This window comes from Mus caroli, unplaced genomic scaffold (assembly GCF_978045245.1).
Source record: "Mus caroli unplaced genomic scaffold, Mus_caroli_1 scaffold_4, whole genome shotgun sequence".
Lineage (NCBI taxonomy): Eukaryota > Metazoa > Chordata > Mammalia > Rodentia > Muridae > Mus > Mus caroli.
Window position 1 is genome coordinate 139,885,166 of NW_028227259.1, and position 23,823 is coordinate 139,908,988.

Below are 23,823 nucleotides of genomic sequence, written 5' to 3' on the forward strand. Positions count from 1 at the left end.
AAAATTCCTGAAAAGACTTTTTTTTCTAAGAAAAGGCAAATGAAAGTAGCGATCCCACAAAAGAAACAGTCACTATTAAAACTCAAAAAGGGTCCAGTTTATGTCGTAAGAAATAGATTGTGGATGCCTCTGAATTCCCAGGGAAAGGTTATAAAATTCTAGAAGCCACTGACGACCCTCTTCCTTATACAGGAGCTTACAGGAATGGAGACAGGATACTTAATGTAGGAGGTAAACATGTCTCTGGTGTAGTCTGCCTTCCTTGGAGAGGTTAGGGAGGTCCTGTCCTCCTTGCTGCTTGCTAAGCAAGGGACAACAGGATAGTCTCAAGGAACAAATATTTAAGGCTAATAAATACTGGTTAGAAAAGTTTCAGTCTGGGGACTGGGAATGGCGATCAGAAGAGAGATCAAAGAGTGGATTTTTAGGCTGGTATAAAGCAGATGGTGAGGTCTTTGAGCAGAGACACAGAATGGGAAAACACTGTGCCAGCCAAAACCAGGTAACAAAGGAAAAGCCACAGGCCAGAGGCAAACTATCACAGTGACTGACTGTCTTCAAGTGCTTAGAGTTCACATGGATTATGAAAGCTCTTCTTAGGGTTTTGTCTGACCTTTATGTGACCAGCTGATCTAATATTCTGCAATCATTGCCAATTTTTGGGCTATATAATCTGTTGCTTTGATTCAGTAAAAACACATTCAGCTCCAACCTTGTGTGGTGTCTGTCAATGGCCGCATCTCTGCCCACTTCTCCTTTTCCCTGTTCCTGTCCGACTGCTGTTCCAGCTCAAATCTGGTCAATCGCTCGCAGGCATACACCACTATGGTCAGGTGGCATTGTTATTTAGAACTTGAAAGAACTAAGGTTTAGAGATGACATGAGTCCTTTGGACACCCCCCACCCCTAATAAGCAGGAACTGGTAGCAGGGAATCTGGCTGGCTCCAGAAGTCTTAGCTTCTCAGTTAGGTGAGGTAGCTCACATCTTTGATTACAGTACCCCAGAGGCAGGGACAGGGGTTCAAGGAGCAACCTGGGCTACAGAATAAGATACCTGCGGGGAGGGGGAGGATTCCTGTCTTGCCTAAGGCTACTCTAATGAGCACTGGCTCTCTGTTTTCATCCTGTAGACACCTCTACTGCAAAGGCGGTCAGTGTGCCTAAGACCCTTCTGTATGAAGTATGGCAAATGTCAGGCTCACAGAGAAATCCAGCATAACAACAGCTGTGATGCGGGACTAGAGAGATGGCTCAGTGGGTAAGAACATGTGCTGCTCTTGCAGAGGACCTGAGTTCAGTTCTCAGTACCTTTGTTGGGAGACTCACAACCACTTGTAACCTTGGCTCCAGGGAAACCAACACCTTCTGGCTCCACAAACATGTACAGATATGGCATACATGCACAAGCACACATGCACACATACATACACATACATAAAAATAATAAAACTAAATCTCTTATTAAAAAAAAAAAAGCTCAGGGGGTTGGGGGCCTGTGTTGGAATGCAAGGTGAGTCTGATGGGCAGGCAAAACCAATTTCCTGAAAGAAGCCCACAACCACAATGAAGTCTGTGCGTGTGGTGAGCCTGAAGCAGAGCCAACAGGACACTGGGCCCTAAGAGAAGCAAGCAGTTTGAACTGGGAGGAGACAAAAGGCAAAGAGAGAAGGGCCAAGTGATCCAGTTCTTAAACATCTGTGTTATGTGAGAAGAAAATACCAAAGCAGCAGAAATAAAATTACCGGGAGGAGAGAGAGAGAGAGAGAGAGAGAGAGAGAGAGAGAGAGAGAGAGAGAGAGAGAGAGAGAGAGAGAGAATGATTTCTAGGTCTGCCAGATCTACATAGTGAGACCTTGTCTAAAAACAAAAAAAACAAAAACCAAGAGAGGAAAAAATAGTGGGGAGGGAGGAAAGGAAGGAGAGAGAAAAGGGAGGAAGGAAGGAAGGAGGGAGGGAGGGAAGGAGGGAAAAAGAGAGGTGGTGGGGGAATCCTTGTTCCTGATGCAGTGTTATGAGCCTCCAAGGAAGGACTGTAGGGAGCTGGGCAGGTCACTATCCCCCTAAGCTGTGCTGAGCCTGGTAGGAACCGTGAACTTGGCAAGATGAGAACTCTGTGGGGTTTTGTGGGGTATTTTGGTGTTTTTTGTTGTTGTTGTTGTTTTTGTTTTTTGAGACAAGGTTTCTTTGTGTGGCCGTGGCTGTCCTGGAACTCACTCTGTAGACCAGGCTGGCTTGAACTCACAGAGATCCACCTGCCTCTGCCTCCCTAGTGCTGGGGTTAAAGGCCTTCACCACCACTGCCTGGAGTCTGGGGTTTTCAGGAAGGGCCTCGGTCAGCGGTCAGCGTCAGTGACAAGTCCAGCCTCAGCAGGATGCTAGGCAGGGCTGGGAGGGGGCGTGTCTTGGGTGCAGAAGTCTTAAACCACACCCTCGAGTTCCTCCTTCACACCACACCTCTCTGGGTTCATAAAGGGCCACGGAGAGGCTTGAGTCCTGGGAAGCTGAGAAAACCACTAATCCAGGATCTGTCTGTGTTGCTTGGCCCTGCCTGCTGTGCTCACACCCCTAGATCCACAGGTGGGTACCTCCTCAGCGCGGGAACAGGGTCGCATGGAGGGGCGGTGAATCCCAGCCCCCAGGAGCTCCTGCTGCCATGCCCTTCTAGTGAAAAGAAGCCTACTTTAGGGGACCAAAGCTAAGCTGGGGTGACAGTAGTTATGTGCCAAGCCTCCAATCCTGCCATAGTGGAAGAGGGCAGAAACTGAGGAGGGTCCTTATTTGTAGCCAGGACTGAGTTTGGAGCTGAAAAACCTTAGCTGGAGATGCTGTATGGCCCGGGGGGAGATGCTTCCACTTGCCTGGGCTGTTTTCTCATTGGTAAAATTAGGAGTTGAAGGGATAATCTCTTTTCTTCCATGCTGATAATCTCCACATTAAGTTTATGGTGAGTCTGGATGGGGCTTCTCCAGTCTCTTCTACTTTTTGTCGCCCCGACGCTATCAATACTCAACCTTCCAAGCACAAAACTGGAGGTCTCACTACTTCCAGTCAGGACTTGGCAGGTCACAGAACTTCTAGAGGATATTGACTCTTTCCTGGGGGCAGCCAGGTGGGCATGACCAGTGAAGGGCCAGACTTAGGCAGTGGTTCTCAGCCTGTTGGTCTCGACCCCCCCCCCCCCGCAGGGTCACATATCAGATATTTACATTACAATTCATAACAGTAGCAATGAAATCATGTTATGATTGGGGGTCACCACAATGTGAGGAATTGTATTAAAGGGTCGCAGCGTTAGGAATGTCGGGAGCCACTGGCTTGAGTGAGACGCACAACTGACCTTCGTAGGCCTGTACTTACAATCCAATCCTCGTGGCAGACAGAGAGAGCATAAGAGTATATCTGGCTGCAGGGAGAAATCTGGGTCTGGGAGAGTCACTTTTATTTCTCTAGCTCTATACCCCCAGGACCATATATATTTATGATAAACATATAAAATTCATGCAGAAACTGTGACTCGGTGATAAGCAGCCGCCTAGTCTCCCCCAGGGAGGGGCTGGGGGCGTGGCTCAGTGGTAGAGCCCCTGCCTAGAATCCCCCAGGGAGGGGCTGGGGGCGTGACTCAGTGGTAGAGCCCCTGCCTAGAATCCCCCAGTGAGGGGCTGGGGGCTGGCTCAGTGGTAGAGCTCCTGCCTAGAATCCCCCAGTGAGGGGCTGGGGGCGTGGCTCAGTGGTAGAGCCCCTGCCTAGAAACCCCCAGTGAGGGGCTGGGGGCGTGGCTCAGTGGTAGAGCCCCTGCCTAGAATCCCCCAGTGAGGGGCTGGGGGTGTAGCTCTGTAATAGATCATCTGTCTGGCATCCTCCCGTGAAGGACTGGGGACATGACTCAGCCACAGAACACTTGCCTAGCAGGAACTAGTGCCTAGGTTCCATCCCCCGAGTACAGGGAGCAGTAGCTCAGTAAAATGACACCCATTCTTCAAACCTAGGATGTGCTCAGCAGTGTACACTGGTGGGGTCAGGTATGAGGAGGGAGTTTCTATACTCTCTGCATTAATCGTTTAGAAAAACAGGACGGGGGAGTAAGCCCAGACCTGCTTTTCTTCCCTGAGCTTCAACCTCATCTGTTTTGTTTTGTTTTGTTTTGTTTTCCTCTCTCTCTCTCTGTTTGGTTGAGTCCACCGTGTTAAAACAACGAAAATAATCCTGTAATTGTCCCTGGATTGGATGGGAGGGACCGACTGGTCAGGTTTCTTTCCTTGTTGAACAATGACCCTACTGCCACCCTAACTTTAGAGGCAGAGGGTTTCTTGGAGGCCCTGAGAGCTGCCTCAAGGGTGAGAAGTCTCCCTAAGACCAAATGTGAGTATTGATCCCCAACACCAGGGGTGTCTTAGGGGAAATCTCAAAACAGCTGAGAACAACTCAAGAGGCTGAGGCAGGAGGATCAGGAATTCAGGGCCATTTCATGATACATAGCAAGATCTTGTTTCAAAAAATGGAGGATAGGAGGGAGGTTTCAAGGTGACCCATCAGGAGATGGTACTTGCATGGTGGTACAAGCATGGTACAAGCATGGTGGCCTCAGTTGATCCTGGGATCCACACGGTGGTGAAAAGTGACTCCTGTGGGTGGGTCTCTGACATCCATATACTTGCCATATCACACATGCATGCACCTGCACACACAATAAGTAAATGTACAGCAATGTTTTTAAGAGCTGGAACTGTAGGCCGCTGGCAGGCAGCAGGAGGCCCTGGGTGGAACCTCTCAGCACACACACAAAGAATTCTGAAAATCAAAACAGTGACTTGTGACAAGAGGTATTTTACTGTCTATTCTGTTCAATTATGAATGAGCCAATTATCTATCATAATGTCCATTTATGTCTATCAATTATCTATCATTTATGTATGTCATGTATCTATTCTCTGTCATCTATCTCCTATCTATACATCTAATTTTTTTATCTGCCTATCTGTCTGTCCATCCATCCATCCATCCATCCATCCATCCATCCATCCATCCCAAGCCAGGGTCCCATATAGTCCAGGCTGGCCACAAACTTAAACAGTCAAGGGTATCCCAGACTTGGTAGTGGCATGCACCACCACACCTGGTTTTATGATGCTGCTAACTGAACCCAGGCTTCATATGTGCCAGGCAGACACATGGCATGGTGGCCCATGACTGTAATCCTAGCCTTCGGGATGCTAAGCCAGGGAGACTGCTACAAGTTAAAAGGCCAGCCTGGATTACACGTGAGTTCTGGGCCAAACTAGACAATATCCTGAAACTATGATCAACAGAGTGAGACCTTATTTTAAAAGGGGTCAGGGAAGAAGAGAGAGAAAAAAAAAAAAAGAAAAAGGAACCTCAATGTGTTATATGTGCTTTGGTGTGTTTGTTGCAGAGGACTGAACCTCAGGTATGTGCCTCTCCCTGGGGGAGTCTAAGCAGGAGCTCTACCCCTGAGCCATGCCCCCAGCCCCTCACTGGGGGATTCTAGGCAGGGGCTCTACCACTGAGCCACGCCCCCAGGTCCTCACTGACAGGCAGGATGCCAGCACTCTACTGCTAAGCTCTGCCCCTAGGCCCCTTATTGGGGGTTGTTAGAAAAGCATTCTACCACTAAATGACATTGCTCAGCCCTGTTCTATTTTGAGACAGTTTCACTAAGTCACCCATACTCGCCTTGAAATCACTCTGTAGTCCAGGCTCACCCTGAATGTGTCCATCCTCCTGCTTCAGCCTCCCAGGTGTATGGGATGACAGGCCTGTGCCACCAGGCCCAGCTTCCTGAAGGTGGGGTGTTGAATGCCTGGCCTCTAGTTTTATAGGCAAGGAGAAGCAGAGTATTGCAATTGTCACACCCCACTGGGAGGCTCCTTCACTCTGCTTCTGCATTGAACCCCAGAGATTAGCTTCCTGGACACCACAGTGTGGCCTGGCCAACTGCTAGCTGATCTGGCCAGCTGGAGTCAGCTGGGGCCGTCTGGAGCTGTGCTGTCTGTAAGTAGTGCTGGGATTCCCAGGGGACAGCTAAGAGAAAGGAATGGGAATGAGAAGGGAAGATCCGGGAGAAAATAGACCTCAGATGTCCCCAAGGGCCACCAACAGGTCACCTGCACCTGAATTATCACATCCCTTAAAAGTGCCAGTGTCTCAGCGGGGTGTTGGTGGTGTGTGCCTCTAATCCCAGCCCTAGGGAGGCAGAGACAGATGGATCTCTGTGAGTTCGAGGCCAGCCTGGACTACAGGGTGAGTTCCAATAGAACCATGGCTATACAGAGAAAAACCTATCTTAAAAAAAAGAGCCATTCTTAAACTAGGGAGATAGCTCCGACAGCTGCTCAGTGAGCCAAGTGCTTGCTGCCTTGGAAGCTTGACAGCCTGAGTTTGATTCCCAGAGCCCAGGTAATAAAGCCAGGCATGGTTATGTGCACTCGTAATTGCGGTGCTGGGGCTGAGACAGGCAGGTCCATGCCTTGCTGGCCAGCCAATCTTGCCCAGCCTGGTCTAATCAGTGAGTCCCAGGCCCCAGTCAGAGATGCTATAGCAAGAACAAGGTTGACAGCTTCTGAGGAATGAATGACACAAGGATGACCTCTGGTCTCCACATGCCTAGGAACATACAAGCATGCCAACCAATTTGAGTCTGTCTCCTGGACTACGTTCGTGAGTTCAAGGCCAGTCTAGTTGACCTTGTCTTAAAAAAAAAAGTTAGAAGACTGGGGAAATAGCTCATTGGTAGAGTGTTTGCCCAACATGTTCAATCACCAGTAAGGACAAAGGAAACACCTGCCAATCCTTAGGGTGTGCCACCAGTCAGTAAGAATCTCTGGGTGCAAACCAGAAATGGAAATGATGGGGATGTGTGCATGCATTATATGTGTAGATGGGTGTGTGTATGCATTGTATGTGTGTGTGTATGCATTGTATGTGTGTGTGTGTATGCATTGTATGTGTGGATGTGTGTGTGTATGCATTGTATTGTGGATGTGTGTGTATGCATTGTATGTGTGTGTGTGTGTGTGTATGTGTGTGTGTATGCATTGTATGTGTGGATGTGTATGTGTAGGCATTGTATGTGTGGATGTGTGTGTATGCATTGTGTGTGTGGATTGTGTGCTTGTATTGTGTGTGGATGTGTGTGCATGCATTTTATGTGTGGATGTAGACACACATCTGGACAACCTTGGGTGTTAGTCATTGCTGACAGTCCCAAACCTGAGCACAGATGAAGAGGAGGCAGCTGTGACTGTCCAGTACAAAGCTCAACACTTGAGCCAATCCAACCTCCCTAAAGTGTTGAAATACCCGCCACCCCCCCACCTTCAGTTCCTGCCTCCCTCCCTCCACCACAAGCCCAATTCCTCTGAACCGTGTCCAAAGTTCAACAATCAAAAGAGGCAAGACTCAGAGGAGAGAACAAACAGTCTTTTGCTATGGTGATCCTATTTCCGAGACCAGCCTGGCTGGGTGAGATTGGATAGATCCTGATGTGGGGTCTGAGCTGGGTGGTTGGAGTTTCAGAACACAGCCCCAGGTGGTTAGAGAAGGACTGGATAGTTTTAAATGAGAGTCAGATGACCTCTTCTGAGTAGTGGTTCTCTGAGCACAGAATTCTTCCCCCACCCCCACCTCCACCCTCACCCCGACTTTGTTCCTGGATCCGTTATGCAACCCAAGCTTCAACTCTGGGTTTGTAGGGAGCCAAGGGAGGCTTCATGGGAAATTGAGAGTGTGTCCAGGACCTTGAGGGGAGAGGGACTTTGAAAGCCACGCCTTTCCTCCAGCCTCACCCTTCACGTTTGTGGTCCACGTGCTGTTAGGCCAAGAAACCCTACTGCCCTCTCTCCTCAGTGTAGCAAACAATCCGCTGATTGATTCTCTCTGTCCCACGATCTCCCCGGCTACAGCTGAATGTTGCTATGGCAACTGTAACCTGCTGTGAAAGGGCTTCTAAGGAGTCTCTCGCTGTGCTTCTGCTGTTAGTTAGCACCCCCTGTGGTTCTTAACCTCTGCTATAAGCCTCTGCGCAGGCACTGGGCAGAAGTGAGAGAAGATGGGGGAGTTGGTTGGTGGCTCCCGGGAGCTGGTGTCTCCAATAGATTCAAATCTCAGAACTTACAGATGTAGTTAAAACAAAATGTGGTCTGTAAGTATCCTCCACACCCGGTAAAGGTACGTAGGCATTATTAACTCCAGCAGTCTGGAGGCAGAAGCAAGAGAATCAAAAACTGAAGGCCCGCAAAACAGCCCAGTGGGTAAAGGTCCTTGCTGCTAAGACTGAAGACTTAAGTGTGATCCATGGATCCCACACAGATGGAAGGAGAGAACAGACTCCTACATGTCTTCCGACCTCCACATAAGCATCATAGCATGCTTGGAAGTGTGCACACACAGGCTGAAGGCTAGGAGTCGCAGAGTCTCGGGCAGAGTGTTCCCTGTACAAGCATGTGGATCTGAGTTCTGATCCCCAGAGCCAGAGCTGACGGGGGTGGGGGGTGGGGGGTGGGGGGTGGAGTGGGGGGGTGTAGGTGGGGGTGGGTGGGCAGGCACAGGTGGGTCCTTGGGGCTCACTGGTCAGTCAGTCTCGCCAAATCAATGAACAGTAGGTAGAGAGAGAGACCCTATCTCAAGGTGGAGAGGGACTGCGGACGATGTTTGAGTTTGTCTTATGACCTCCACATGCATGTGCATACATGTGCATGTGTGCACAAACCCACGCATGCATGTGTGCTGGTGTGCACATGCATAGACACAGGAAAGTTGAAGGTCTGCAGAGGCTACAGAGTGAGTTCATAATAATGTCTAAAATTATCCCCGGGTTTCCAAGGCCCTAACTCAAATGTTGAGACTTTCGTGTCCCAGATTTGCATACGAAGTGGGGCGCTCACTCCCTTTCAGATGGGCCATCCACCTGGAGAACCTTTGGCTTGGTTTAAGCTTCCTTTTGAGGGGGTGCTGAATTACATCTGAGCAAACCTTTAGACATAAGCACCTAATCCCCCCTCACCCCCAACAGAGAGATTATGGGATCATTTTTTAAAGTGTGATACCAAGTAAACCTATTTATGCTATCCAATCTACCACCTAATGTTGCAGGTTAAAGAAGATAAACACAGCAGGTGGGATGGCTGACCAATCTCTAGCACAGTAGGAATGAGCAGCCAGAGGAGTGGAGCAGGGCAGAAGGAGAGGGGTGGGGACGGACTCATTTCCCAGGGGATCTCGGAAGGACCTCAGCAGCTTTTGTGTATTGGATGCTTTCAGGAAAAGAATAGGAGTGGCCAGGGAGGCTGCTCAGTCGGAAAGGTGCTTGCTGTATGCTCTTGATTGCTTTTCTTTTCCTTAAAGATTTATTTATTATTATACATAAATTCAATGTAGCTGACTTCAGACATACCAGAAGAGGGCGTCAGATCTCATTATGGGTGGTTGTGAGTCACCATGTGGTTGCTGGGATTTGAACTTTTGGAAGAGCAGTCAGTGCCCCTGCCATCTCACCAGCCCTCTTGATTGCTTTTCTGCTGCTCTGATAAAAATACCATGCATGACCAAGCAGGGTGGTGGTGGCACATGCCTTTAATCCTAGCACTTGGGAGGCTCTGTGAGTTCAAGGCCAGCCTGGTCTACAGAATGAGTCCCAGGACAGCCAAGGCTACACAGAACTCTGTCTCAAAAAAAAACAAAAAACAAAAAACAAAAAAACTAAACAACCAAACAAATCATAATCAAAGGCAACTTGGGGAGGGAAAGATTTACTTCATTTTACAATTAAAGATCACAATCCATCACTGAGGGATGATGTCAGGAAGGAAGTGGTTGGTGGCAGCCTGAAGCAGAAACCATTGAGGAATGCTGCTTACCGGCTCACTCTCAAGCTTCCGCTCAGCTTGCTTGCTTGCTTTTTTTTTTTTAATTCTTTTTTTTTTTAAGATTTATTTATTATTATATGTAAGTACACTGTAGCTGTCTTCAGACACACCAGAAGAGGGAGTCAGATCTCATTACGAATGGTTGTGAGCCACCATGTGGTTGCTGGGATTTGAACTCCGGACCTTTGGAAGAGCAGTCGGGTGCTCTTACCCACTGAGCCATCTCTCCAGCCCTTTTTTTTTTTAATTCTTAAATTATGTATTATAGGTATTTTTGCTGCATATATGTCTGTGTAAACTAAGCATGCCTGGTCCACACAGAGGCCAGAAGTGGGTATCAGTTCCCTGAGACTGGATTATAGGCGGTATAAATCTGGGTCCTCTGGAAGAGCATCCAGTGCTCTTAACCAGTGAGCCACCTCTCCAGCTTCCCTGCTAGTTTTCTTATCCATCCCAGGAGCAGGTTCCTTTGCCTAGGGATGGTACTGCTCAATTCCAGTACTCAGGAAGTAAAGGCAGGCAGATCTCTGTGAGTTTAAGGAACCTCTGCCTCTTTTTTTTTTTTTAGTTTTTTTCGAGACAGGGTTTCTCTGTGTAGCTCTGGCTGTCCTGGAACTCGCTTTGTAGACCAGGCTGGCCTCAAACTCAGAAATCCGCCTGCCTCTGCCTCCCGAGTGCTGGGACTAAAGGCGTGCGCCACCACGCCCGGCAACCTCTGCCTCAAGCAAAAAAAAAAAGGTCCCATACACGTAACCACAGGGCTGTCTGATCCAGATCATTGGACTTCCTCAAATAATTCTGTGCTGTATCAAGTTGACAGCTGAAACTAACTAGAGACTGCACAGCAGGAGGGCATTATTTGGATCCTCAGAACCCAAGTGACAATTAAGGGTGATTAAACATGTCTGTAGGGGGCTGGGAGCACTGACTGTTCTTCCAGAGGTCCTGAGTTCAATTCCCAGCAACCACATGGTGGCTCACAACCATCTGTAATAAGATCCGATGCTCTCTTCTGGGGTGTCTGAAGACAGCTACAGTGTATTTACATTAAATAAATCTTTAAAATAAATAAACATGTCTGTAGTGGCTGCAGTGGCAGTATACTATAGAATGTGCTGATGTTTGCTTGTAATCCTAGCACTGGGGAGACAGGGGTTCCCCCTGAGCTCAGTAGTAGCCAGTCAGCCTCAGGTCCCAGTGAACTTACCTCATCTCAAACAAACAAACAAACAAACAAACAAACAAGTTCCAGGGCGATCTCTGACTTCACATATATGCAAACCTGTACACTACCACACGTGAGTATAGCCTCTCAAATAGAGCCGGAAATAATCCATGGAGCTCAGGATTTTCTAAGGTCAAATTAGAGCAAGAGTGAGAGAGGCTTTTATGGTTTAGGTTACTTGAGGTCAGGAAAGGGACTTCCTGGCCCTGCTCTCCAGCTGTCTTCTACCCTGATGTCATCAGGAACCTCAGAACTCCCTCCCTGCAGAAGTAGGCAAGGGGGACTAGAGAAGATGACTCCGCAGTTAAGAGCACTTCCTACTCTTCCAGAGGACCTGAGTTCAATTCCCAGCACCCACATGGCAGCTCCCATCTCTGTGTAACTCCAGTTCCAGGCAATCTGACTCCCTCTTCTGGCCTGCCTGGGTACCAGGTGTGCACGTGGGGTACAGACATATACACAGGCAGAGCACCATACATAAAACAATTAAAAACAAAAAGTTGGAGCCGGGCGTGGTGGCACATGCCTTTAATCCCAGCACTCAGGAGGCAGAGGCAGGTGGATTTCTGAGTTCGAGGCCAGCCTGGTCTACAGAGTGAGTTCCAGGACATCCAGGGCTACACAGAGAAACCCTGTCTCAAAAAAAAAAAAAAAAAAGTTGAATGTGGTGATAAGAAAACTGACTTCTCATCCAGGGAAAAAAACAGAGCAGAGCTTTGGCCAAGGCCAGGCCTGTGATTAGGCTTGTGAGTGGATTTTGGCCCTGGATCTCTGAACCTTTTTGACTCCGGTTGCCTGGCCTTGAGGGTTCATCCCAGCCTCCTGGGGCTTAGTAACCCTACGGGTTCGTTCACCTGGTATACTGGGAAAACAGAGGTAACAGTTGAAACTGCACTTATCTATCTAGTTGTTTTTATTTTCTGGGGTGCTCCTGCATGTAGAGGTCAGTTCTTTCCTCTCATCATGGGAGCTCTGTGATAAAACACAGGTCACCGGGCTTGGTGGGAAACACCCTTATCCAGGGAGCATCTTGCTGGACCCACTGGTAGCATCTTAAAAATTGTGTTAGACAGCTGATGTGCATGTGCCTGCCATTTGGGCTTTTATGTCCTTGGAGGGGATTGAGCTTGGATCTCACAAGTGCTAAAAGTTCTACCAGTAAATGTGTATGGTGTGTGTGTGTGTGTGTGTGTGAGAGAGAGAAAGAGAGAGAGAGAGAGAGAGAGAGAAGAGAAGAGATCCTGCAGCCAGCCCAGGCTTCCCTGGAACTCACGTAGACTAAGTTACTCTCAAACTTGCAGCCATCCCACTGTTTGAGCCTCAAAACTGCTGGGATTGGAGGCTTTAGTCAGCATGCCTATCTTGTACTCTGTGTGTGTGTGTGTTCATATACATGTGTATGTGTAGAGGCCAGAGATCAATATCAGGTAACATTTCTCAGGAGTCATTCACCTTTTAAAATGTTTATTTTTATCTTGTATCTTGAGTGTTTTGCCAAAGGTGTATTAATATACTCCATGCAGTCAGGCATGGTGGTGCACGCCTTTAATCCCAGCACTTGGGAGGCAGAGGCAGGTGGATTTCTGAGTTCGAGGCCAGCCTGGTCTACAGAGTGAGTTCCAGGACAGCCAGGGCTACACAGAGAATCCTTGTCTAGAAAAGACCAAAAAAAAAAAAAAAATACCCCATGCACACAGTATCCACGGAGCTCAGAAGACAACACTGGATCCTTTGGAACTAGAGTTACAATGTTTCGAGCCACCATGCAAGTGCTGGGGACCAAACAATGGTCCTCTGGGAGAGACCTTAACCACTGAGCCAGCTGTCCAGCTCCTCTAACTTGTTTTCTGAGACATGGTGTCATTAAACTTCCTTCCAGATGGAGACATACACAAGATCTACCCCTCCCCCTAGAGTCCTAACCACAGACTAAGGCACGGACTCTGCCAGAAGTCAGTCTAGGGAACCAACTTCTTGTGCTCCCTTACAGAGCATAAATGAGGGACTCTTTATAGTAGAGTGGGTGGCCCTCCTCCAAAGGCCACACTGGAAAGTGCTTACCTAGCAGGAATGGGGACTTCTCCATAACCACATAGATGGTGCCCTCTCCCTTACACTTCCTTGGTCTATACACAGGAGCCTCCTCCTCCAGGTCACACTATTAAGGCAGAGTTGTATACATCAGGTATATGGAGTGGGAAGACACGTAGGGGCTATCAACAGACAACAAGCCCAACAGGGAATGATCCTTTTGCAAAGAGAAACAGCTGAATTCCTAAGATGGTGGTTGCCTGCCTCAAAGGACACTCACACCCAACAACAGACCTGTACTTTGACGAGACTAAATTCCTTAGCCAACAAGCTCCAAGAATCCTCCTCGTCTCTACTTCCCAATAACTGGGGTTACAAGTGCGTATCACCACACCATGGGTGCCAGGGGTCAGACTCGGCTTCTATGCTTACAATACAAGCATCTTATTGAGGGAACAGCTCCCCTGCCTTGGTTTGTACTTTTATAGAAAGAGATCTTGCTGAGAGGTGGTGGCGCACGCCTTTAGTCCCAGTACTAAAGGCAGAGGCAGGTGGACCTCTGAGTTTGAAGCCAGCCTGGTCTACAGAGTGAGTTCCAGGACAGCCAGGGCTACACCAAGAAACCCTGTCTCAAAAAAAAAAAAAAAAAAAAAAAAAAGCTCATGGAGCCCTTGGTTGGCTTTGAACTCACAAAGATCTTCCTGCCATTTAAGGTATATTACCTGCCTTCTGGGTATACTTTTTGAAACCCTTTGGCACCTGTGAGGGACATTAGCACAATCATGTTCATCTGGAGCCCTCATTTTCTTCTTATACAAAGATCAGTCACTCCTTCTCAGCCAAATATGGCGACATTTTCTTGCTTGGGGGAAGAGGTCTGTGTAAGATAACCTTCAGGATGTACCGTGACCTTGGATACCTGAAGTGTCTTTGTGCTTGTGAAGGGAAAGAGGCCAGAATGTGAAAGATACAGAGAAGTTTGGGGCCAGACACAGGGCTCCTGTGAATCTGACCAGGTTCCCTGATTGGGAGCATAGAAGCTGTTCCCGTGTGAGAAATAGTGTCACTCCAAAGCAGGAGTGGAACAGACACTCGCTGGAGGCCTAGGTGGGCACCATAGAGAGCAGATCCTAGAGCAGACACTGCGGGAAGGCAGGCTCTATAGGGAGCGCTAAGCAGGAATGGGTAGGCTATGTTGAGCCAGCCCACTGTTAGTAGTCAGGCTGGGTCACAATATATCTAGCTGGGGATCTTGAAACACCTATGTCCCAGTTTCTTCTTCCTCTGTTACTGTAATAAAAATACTCTGATAAAAGCAATTTAAGAGAGAAAAGGGTTACCTTGATTCACAGTTCTAGGGCACAGTACATTGCACCCACAGTCAGGAGGCAGGGATGAATGCATGCTGCTACTGAGTTCTTTCCCCATACTTAGTACACCCCAGGATCTCAGCCACTACCTGCAATGCATACTTAGTACACCCCAGGATCTCAGCCACTACCTGCAATGCGAAGAACTCTTCTCACGTCAATGAACCAAATCAAGACAATCGTGCACAGCCATGCCCATCTCGCAGCTCATTCTTTTTTTTTTTTTTTTTTTTTTTTTTTTTTTTGGTTTTTCGAGACATGGTTTCTCTGTGTAGCCCTGGCTGTCCTGGAACTCACTTTGTAGACCAGGCTGGCCTCGAACTCAGAAATCCGCCTGCCTCTGCCTCCCGAGTGCTGGGACTAAGGGCGTGCGCCACCACCGCCCTGCTCGCAGCTCATTCTTGATTCTGCCAAGTTGAGAAGTAACATAAACTGTGACAACCTATTAGTTAGAGGGCTTGATGCATCTATTAGATGAGATACTGTCACCTGGGGGAACTTAAGTCACCTTCTAGCTGGGAAGCTGGAGATAACTATCAGACTAGCGACCTTGAAACGCCTACTAGGCTGGAAACCTTAGGGTTAAAACCCTTCTCCTCCTGCTCTGAATCCGAACTCTTCTGTCAAGTGTATATTTCAGAGAGATTTGCTATACTATGTAGAACACATTACATCTCAGCAGTATTACCCCTGCCTAGAATCCCCCAGGGAGGGGCTGGGGGTGTGGCTCAGTGATAGAGCCCCTGCCTAGAATCCCCCAGGGAGGGGCTGGGGGCGTGGCTCAGTGGTAGAGCCCCTGCCTAGAATCCCCCAGGGAGGGGCTGGGGGCGTGGCTCAGTGGTAGAGCCCCTGCCTAGAATCCCCCAGGGAGGGGCTGGGGGCGTGGCTCAGTGGTGGAGCCCCTGCCTAGAATCCCCCAGGGAGGGGCTGGGGGCGTGGCTCAGTGGTGGAGCCCCTGCCTAGAATCCCCCAGGGAGGGGCTGGGGGCGTGGCTCAGTGGTGGAGCCCCTGCCTAGAATCCCCCAGTGAGGGGCTGGGGGCGTGGCTCAGTGGTGGAGCCCCTGCCTAGAATCCCCCAGTGAGGGGCTGGGGTGTGGCTCAGTGGTAGAGCCCCTGCCTAGAATCCCCCAGTGAGGGGCTGGGGTGTGGCTCAGTGGTAGAGCCCCTGCCTAGAATCCCCCAGTGAGGGGCTGGGGGCGTGGCTCAGTGGTAGAGCCCCTGCCTAGAATCCCCCAGTGAGGGGCTGGGGGCGTGGCTCAGTGGCATGGCCTCTGTGTGTGAGAGTCTCTAGGTTCACTCTCCAGCACTGAAAACAAAGTTAAGTTCTAAAAGAAAGACATAGATTTTCCTTGAAGTTGCTACTATTGTGAAACTTTCCGGGGATGGAGGCTCCCTCCTCCTTTGCTGACAGTTCTGTGTCCCATCCTGATGGTTAATATTATTCTCATCACACATGAGTAATCTTATTTGGTGAGTGATCGTGTCTGTGAAGTCTAGATCACAGAGGCATTGGAAACCTGGCCTTGATCTCTCTTTCCACTTGGATCCCCATAACTTCCCTCCAGGAGGCATTCAGAGTCCAGGAGGGAAGCCAGACCTGATAGCAAGTGTGCATGTATAACCCACGGCCTCAGGAGGCTGAGGAAGGAGGATCAGCCTGGGCTACATAGTGAGTTCCAAATCACCACATTCAGAGACCTTGTCTAAAAGCGGGGCGGGGTTAGAGGTGGAAAAAGGACAAGTACAGAGAGAGCCAAGAGCAAGAACTAAAAGTTGGCCAAAGGGTAGTGACTCCTACCCCTGGGCACATAGCTAGAGGTACAGAGCCCAGGTTGGAATGACAACCTAGTTGAGGGACTGGACTGTTGGCATTCTAGAACATTTTACTGCTCTGAGATAAGAACTCTTGGATGTAGTCCAGTACTCTCGAGATCCTTGTGTCTTCTAGACCTTCACCATCAAGCATAAGGGGAGAAGAGGTTTGTCCTTGTGTAGATGTGGCAGCCAGAGAGGCTGCTCAGGAAATGGCATGGGGAGCCACAGGGACAGTAGAACTCTTTTTTTTTTTTTTTTTTTTTTTTTTTTTTTGGTTTTTTTGAGACAGGGTTTCTCTGTGTAGCCCTGGCTGTCCTGGCACTCACTTTGTAGACCAGGCTGGCCTCGAACTCAGAAATCCGCCTGCCTCTGCCTCCCGAGTGCTACTGGTCCAGATTTATGCTGCACCAACCCCATTCCAGTTCTACAGTGGGGCTGGACCTCTACCACCTCAGGTTCATTTCCTCAGGTCTCTTTGAGACAGTGCCAGTGAGCCTCCCGGCAGAGAAGGGTTATGCATAACGCACTCCACAATTCTGATTTCACGTATGATTGGAGACGTCGTAGACACAGGTGCAGTATGACAGTAATGTCAACACTATTTGTTGACTCAGCCTTCAGGTTCCAGCTACAGACCATGAACAGAAAACCTGCTTAGAGCACCGACTCTGTGAAGCCTAAGAACAGAAACAGAGGTCCTGAGAGTAGAAGCTGGAGGCAGAGATGGGGACAGAGGCAGGGGCAAGGGCTACATTGCATAAGGTTAAGAGATAGTGTGACTCTGACTAACTGCTCAAAAACTAAAGGTCCAAGGCTGCTGCCTCAATCATCATGACTCAGAAGGACTGATTTAGGTATTTGAATGACTATATCAGAAAGATACGGAAGTGAGAGCAAGCTGTGCTTTCAAGGACATTGATCACCAGTAAGACAGTTCTGGTCTATAGAGTGAGTTCTAGGCCAGCCAGGCTTATATAGCAAGGCCTTGTCTCAAACAAATAAGCAAGCAAACAAAAGCCTCAAAGATGTGATAACTTAAGAGACAACATCTCAAATATCAGTCGTAGGAGGTGGTGAGGTGACTCAGTGGATAAGGGTGCTTGCCGCCAAGCCTGACGACCTGAGTTCAGTCGCTGGGACCTACTTGATGGAAGCGATTGTCTTCTGATCTCCACACTCATGCTGTGGTACGTTCATAGCAATTCACACACACACACCACCACCACCACCACCACCGACAACAACATAAAGGTATTGAGCTAGCCCTGGTGACACAAACCTGCCATTCCAGCCACTCAGGAGACTGAAATAGGAGGGAGCAAAGGTCTAAAGGCCTGTCTGGGTTGCCTCAAGTTCAAGTCCAGCATGAGCAATTAATGAGTCCCTATCCCAGAGCTGATTGAAGAACAGGAAATGGGGTAAGACTTGATCCCATCTGGGAGATAAGGATAAGGATATGCCACCCCCAAAGGCATATCTTTTTTTAATGAGAAATATTAAATATGATTTGATTTAAAACTATGTCTTTGTGTAGGGAGACACATGCTAGGATGCATATGTCATATGGAAGACAGACAACTACCTGTTAAGAGTCCGTTTGTGCTGGACGTGGTGGCACACACCTTTAATCCCAGCACTTGGGAGGCAGAGGCAGGTGGATTTCTGAGTTTGAGGCCAGCCTGGTCTACAGAGTGAGTTCCAGGACAGCCAGGACTACACAGAGAAACCCTGTCTCGAAAAACAAACAAACAAACAAACAAACAAACAAACAAATAAACAAACAAACAGAGTCAGTTTGTTCTCTCTACTTTGTAGGTCCTGGGGATCAAATTCAGGTCAGGTCGTAGGGCTTGGCTGCAATATGTAGCCCACCTCCACTGGGGGACCGGCCTCCCCAGTAGAGAAGGCCAATTATGTCATGTCAGTAATGAGCTCCCTTCTCTATCCTTTTGTTTTTCAAATAACTGGATGGTCCTTACTTACAGAGTTAGCAATAATAAACCCGAAAACCTGTTCTTGGAAGACCTCTACTGACCATGTCTTCTTAAACATCTGCATTTGCTTATAGGGCAGCGGAAGCAGACAGCTCAGCCACTTGTCTTCTCTGTGTGATGTGGGGAAACTTCACCTAGTGTTAGGTTTCAAACCTGGGACAAAAGCCTGAGGCATCTGTTCAACATATCAAAGTGGACCTGCTGCCAGGTTTTCCCAGCATCCCTCAGTCCCTAAGTCCCTACCATTACAGGATCTGCTGCTGGCACGCCCCACCCACAGCCCTGAACTCTCTCCCTTTTTGTATCTTTGGGCCTCCTGGTTGCTGCACCTGGTTCCCCTTTCCCTACATGGCCTACTTCAGGGTCACATCCACTCTGGGTTCCCCCAGATGTCTCTGCCTCTGGCTATGATCTCCCACAAATCTATAATAAACCTTCCCTCCACCATCCCTAGGAACAGCCATGTTTTCTTTCTCTCCCTTTCCTTCCTTCCTTCCTTCCTTCCTTCCTTCCTTCCTTCCTTCCATTCTTTTTCCATTCAATCTAGTAGTTTGTACTTCCTTTGAGGGGAACTTTAGGCTCTGTCTTTTGCTCAATTATGTTAATTGATCTTGCTTATTTAATTTTTTGGTAGGGGCTCTTAATTATGAATGTACTCTTTGTTTGTGTTTGCAAATATTTTCTCCTAATTGGTTGTCTTTGAAACTGTTACCTTGCTTTTCATACACATTAAGTCTTTGTTTCTTTTGCATCTGTTTTATTTGTTTTGGGTATTGGGGTAGGGATGGGGTGTACAGTGTCATGGAAAAGTATGTGGAGGTGAGAGAACAACTTTTGGCATTTGGTTCTTTCTTTCTACCCTGTGCGTCCTGGAGATCAGACTCAGGTTGTTAGGCTTAGGAAAAAGTGCCTTTACCTGCTAAGCCACATCTCACCAGCCTTCTTTATTTTTCTTCTAGATTAGATATCATTATGTAATCTAGACTGACCCAAGCCACTATGCCCAGCTTATTTCCTCCTCCTCCTTTTTTTTTTTTTTTTTTTTTTTTTTTTTGAGACAAAATCTGATACCCCAGAGTGGCCTCCAACTCCTCTTGTAGCTCAGGCTGTACTTGAACTCCTGACACTCCTGCCTCTACCAACCAAGTACTGAGATTAAAGGTCTGAGCCGTCATACTTAGGTCTTGGTTGATTTTATGGGATTTCTTTTCTTCTCCTCCTCTTCTCCTCTTCCTCCTCCTCCTTTGTCTGAGACAGGGTTTTTCTACATAATATTGGCTAGCTTAAAATTCAGTATATAAACCAGGCTAGACTTGAGCTGGTAGAATCCTCCTGCCTCTGTCTCAGGAGTGCTGGGATTATAACGATTCACCACCATGCTTGGATTTTATGTCATCTTAAAAAATGTCATTTTGTCCATATAGTATCTGAGTGTGTATAAGGTGTGTATCCACTCTACATGTTTTTCCCACACAGCCTATCAATAGCATATTTTTGGAAGGCGAGGCAGTGATCAGGACAGTAAGTGAAGAGAAGAAATGTCATTGGCTGGGGAGCACAGGAGAAACTGGAGGCAGCATACAGTCTGGACGCTTCTGGAGTTACTCAGGTGAAATGTGAACGTAGGCGCGCTGGAAGCAGGTGAGAATCAGCCAAGGGCGTGGCTCAGAGGTAGATCACTTGCCTAGAATTCCCAGGGAGAGGCTGGGGACGTGACCTGGCAACAGAAGACTTATCTTGCATTCAGAGGCCCTGGGTTCACTGGCCAGCACTGAAAAAAGAAGGAAAGAAAGAAAGAAACAAAGAAAGAGCAGAGAGAGAGAGAGAGAGAGAGAGAGAGAGAGAGAGAGAGAGAGAGAGAGAGAGAGAGATTTCTACTCTAAAAGCAGAAGCAGGAAGTCAGACCCAGTGGAAAACATGAGGAAGTGTCCAAAGGGTGTTGAAAGCGTGACAGGGAGGGAGTCTCAGATATGGATGTCTTCTGAAGTCACCCTGGGCGGCTGTAAGATTCCTCTGTTGCTCATTCCGCTTGCAGGGCTGGGACAGCCGCCCTTCCCTGTGGTCTGTAGAAATGACCAAACCTGTTGCTGGGATAGATTTAATTTCTGTGCCAGACTGGTTCCTTCCTAGCCCTAGGAAGTGTAACATGACAGCACAATAGTCTTTTTATGGAGGGTTTGACTATTACACCAGTTTGTTTTTGGTTGCCTATTTGAATTTTTTTTTTTTTTTTTTGCTGGACATGGTGGAACGAGCTTTTAATCTCAGCACTAGAGAGGCAGAGGCAGGTGGCTCTCTCTGAGCTAGAGGCCAGCCTGGTCTACAGAGCAAGTTTCAGGATAGCCAGAGCTACACAGAGAAACCCTGTCTTGAAAAACAAAAACAACAACAACAAAAAAGAAGTGTGTGTGTGTGTGTGTGTGTGTGTAAGTCAGAGCACAACTTAGCAAGTGCTTTTACTTGCTAAGGCATCTCACAGGCTAGACCCTGTTTTTTTGTTTTTGTTTTTTTTTTTTTATTAGATATTTTCTTTATTTACATTTCAAATGTTATCCCCTTTTCTAGTTTCCTCTTCAAAAATTCCCTATCCCATTCCCCCTCCCCTTGCTTCCCAACCCACTCACTCCTGCTTCCTGGCTCTGGCATTCCCCTATACTGGGGCCTAGAACCTTCACAGGACCAAGGGCCTCTCCTCCCATTGATGACGGACTAGGCCATCCTCTGCTACATATGTAACTAGAGCCCTGAGTCCCATCATGTTTTCTTTGATTGGTGGTTTAGTCCTAGGGAGCTCTGGGAGTACTGGTTAGATAGACCCTGTTTTTAAACATGGGGAAAAGGCCAGATATGGTAGAGCATGCCTGTAAGGAGTTCAAGGCCAGTCTAGGCTGTATGTCTATATGGAGTCCAGTTTGAGCTACAAAAGGCTTGATCTTGAGAAGAAAAATAAAGTTATACTTTGTGAATGAATGATTATGCACTAATTAATAAATATGGAGAATGGTTCTGAGAGAACTCACTGGTCCAAGAGGAATTTGTAGCAGAATTATTTTCTTCTTCTTCTTCTTCTTCTTCTTCTTCTTTTTTTTTTTTTTAAAGATTTATTTATTTATTATATGTAAGTACACTGTAGCTGTCTTCAGACACTCCAGAAGAGGGCGCCAGATCTCGTTACAGATGGTTGTGAGCCACCATGTGGTTTCTGGGATTTGAACTCTGGACCTTCGGAAGAGCAGACGGGTGCTCTTACCCACTGAGCCATCTCACCAGCCCCTCTTCTTCTTCTTCTTCTTCTTCTTCTTCTTCTTCTTCTTCTTCTTCTTCTTCTTCTTCTTCTTCTTCTCCTCTTCCTCCTTCTCCTCTCCCACCTTCTCCTCTGCTTCTTCCTCCTCATCCTTCTACTTCTACTCTTCTTTGGCGATAGAGTCTCACTCTGTATGTAGCCTTGGTAGGCCTAGAGTGCTCTATGTAGATCAGGCTGGCCCTGAACACATAAAGATCTACCTACCTCTGCCTCCCCAGGGATGGGCCATAGCAGAACCGTAACAGCTTATTTTTACTGCATTTCCTTATTTATTCGTGTTTAAGTGGCACGCATGTGCCAGAGGACAAGCAAAGGGAATCTGGTCTCTTCTTCATTGTTTGTCCTGGGCATAGAACGAGTCAGGCTGAACCGCAAGCCCCTTTACCCAGAAAGCCATCTTGTTGACTCAAGAACATTTACTAATAATAGTAACAGTCATAAAGATAAAGCTGTTTAGAGCAAAGGCTCTGCCACCCAGACCTTATGCTCCTGTTACCCCAAACCTCCAGGGGCCAAAGGTGGGACTCTTAACTCCCAATACAGCCGACTTTTCTGTTCTTTTGATTTTTTTGAGAGTTACAAGTAAGTAGCTCACTCAGACTGGCCTCAAACTCATTGTAGTTGAGGCTTAGTCTCCTGTTGCAATCTTCTGAATGCTGGGTTGAGAGGCATCAAGCAAGGCTTCTGGTAGCCAGATTTCCAAAGCCTGTTGCCTTTGCCTCTCCCCTAGCCACTTCCCTCCCATAAACAGGTTAGTTTTCAAGTCTCAGTGAGGGGCCAGCGGGGCCTCTATCAGCCTCGGCCATTTTCCGCTGACAAAAGACCTGAGATCACCGGTGAGCTGAGGCCAGCAGCAGGACGTCACACGAGGTGGCGCACAGCCACGACCCCGCATTGACCCAAGAGACCGAGTTCGGCTGCCAAGGGGAAAGGCAGGGTCACGCAAAGCACAAACGTCTGTCGATGCCGCGCACGCCGGTAGCCAAACCTCCGCGCTAAGCCTGGGAGTGGGCGGAGCTACTTGGAGAGGAGAGGGGGGCGTGGCCCAGAGTCCGTGCTAGGCCTGGGAGCGGGGCTTCTTGCAGGAGAGCAGAGGGGCGTGGCTTAGAAACTGAGTATCCGAATTGAGCGCCGCCCGGCTGCGAGGCGTGCCTTTTCCGAGGAGAGGATGAGGGGCGGGACCTAGGAGCTGAGAGCTGGGCTTAGGGGCGGGGCCCACATGGGCCGTACCAACAGCAGGGATTTAGAAGGGGAGCAAAAGCAAGAGGGCCTGCCTCAAGAGCGCGCACGCGGCTTTTGTGGGCGGGGCCTCTGCGGGGTTGGCCACGCCTCACCCCCGCAGCCTCCTGGGCGGTGGTAGCGCCTCAGTGGTGCGGGCTTGCGTCCGGCCCCAGTGCCTCAGAGACCTACAGGACCGCGCGCGGTGTGTGATCTGGTCGGTACCGAGGAGCGCAGGGTGAGTGAGGACTGGGGGAACCTCAGGGGATCTCCGCGATACCGGGTCACCTCTTGTCACTGCCACTATCCGGCTTGTGACTCCGGGGAGGGTTTTTAGGCCGATCTCCGCGCGACTCACCCGGTGCGGAAGGCGAGACTTCCCACCTCGGCCCTTCTCCTGGGGTGGCGCTTCCCACCACGACCTAACCTGTCGCGGGGCGTATTGAGGGTCGTTCTCCTTATAAATGCCTTCACCTGAGGGTCGGATCTTTGCATCTGCGGGTGGAGAGTCGGTCCTCAGGACTCCTCTCAGGCAACGCAACAGTCCCTCTTCAAGCCTCAGTTTCCCCACCTGTGCGACGGGACTTTTGGGAAGCAGATTATGAAGACCACTCACTTTAGAATGAGCTCCCAGAGGGCCAATAGGAGCCGGCAACAATCAGGTGGGCTCAGTGAAGGTGTCACCCTGTGTGCATCCCTGGGGCAGTCCCCCTCTCGGGATAGTGCCTGCGACACACCTTTACCGGGCTCCCTTGAGCAGCAGTGACACCCTGAGCTCTTGGGAGCAACTGGGTGAGAGGTTGTGATCTGCTAGGCAGCAGGAGAAGGGCATCTTCCAGGGAACTTAACCTGGATTGGCTCCCTCCCCACCCCTCTCATTTTCTTTTCTCAAGACGACTCAGCATTGTGTAAGCTAGTGACCTGGACTGAGGATTTCGGGGGGGACATTTCAGTGAAAGCGGTGTGTGTTTGTAATAGACCCAT

The 23,823-nt window shown here is 48.7% G+C and overlaps 1 protein-coding gene across 3 annotated transcripts in view; it reads left to right on the plus strand.

Moving 5' to 3' along the window:
* The first annotated feature begins 2,441 nt into the window (after window positions 1-2,441).
* Por (cytochrome p450 oxidoreductase) overlaps window positions 2,442-23,823 on the plus strand; it is a 66,870-nt gene continuing 45,488 nt past the window's right edge. The window contains exon 1 of one of the 3 annotated variants that reach the window (XM_085837274.1): window positions 2,442-2,578. The gene's annotated coding sequence lies outside the window, so the exon portion shown is untranslated. Of the gene's footprint in view, window positions 2,579-4,340; window positions 4,361-22,936; window positions 23,078-23,823 lie in introns of those variants that run through there. The other 2 variants (XM_085837275.1, XM_021163114.2) reach the window with 2 other exon arrangements.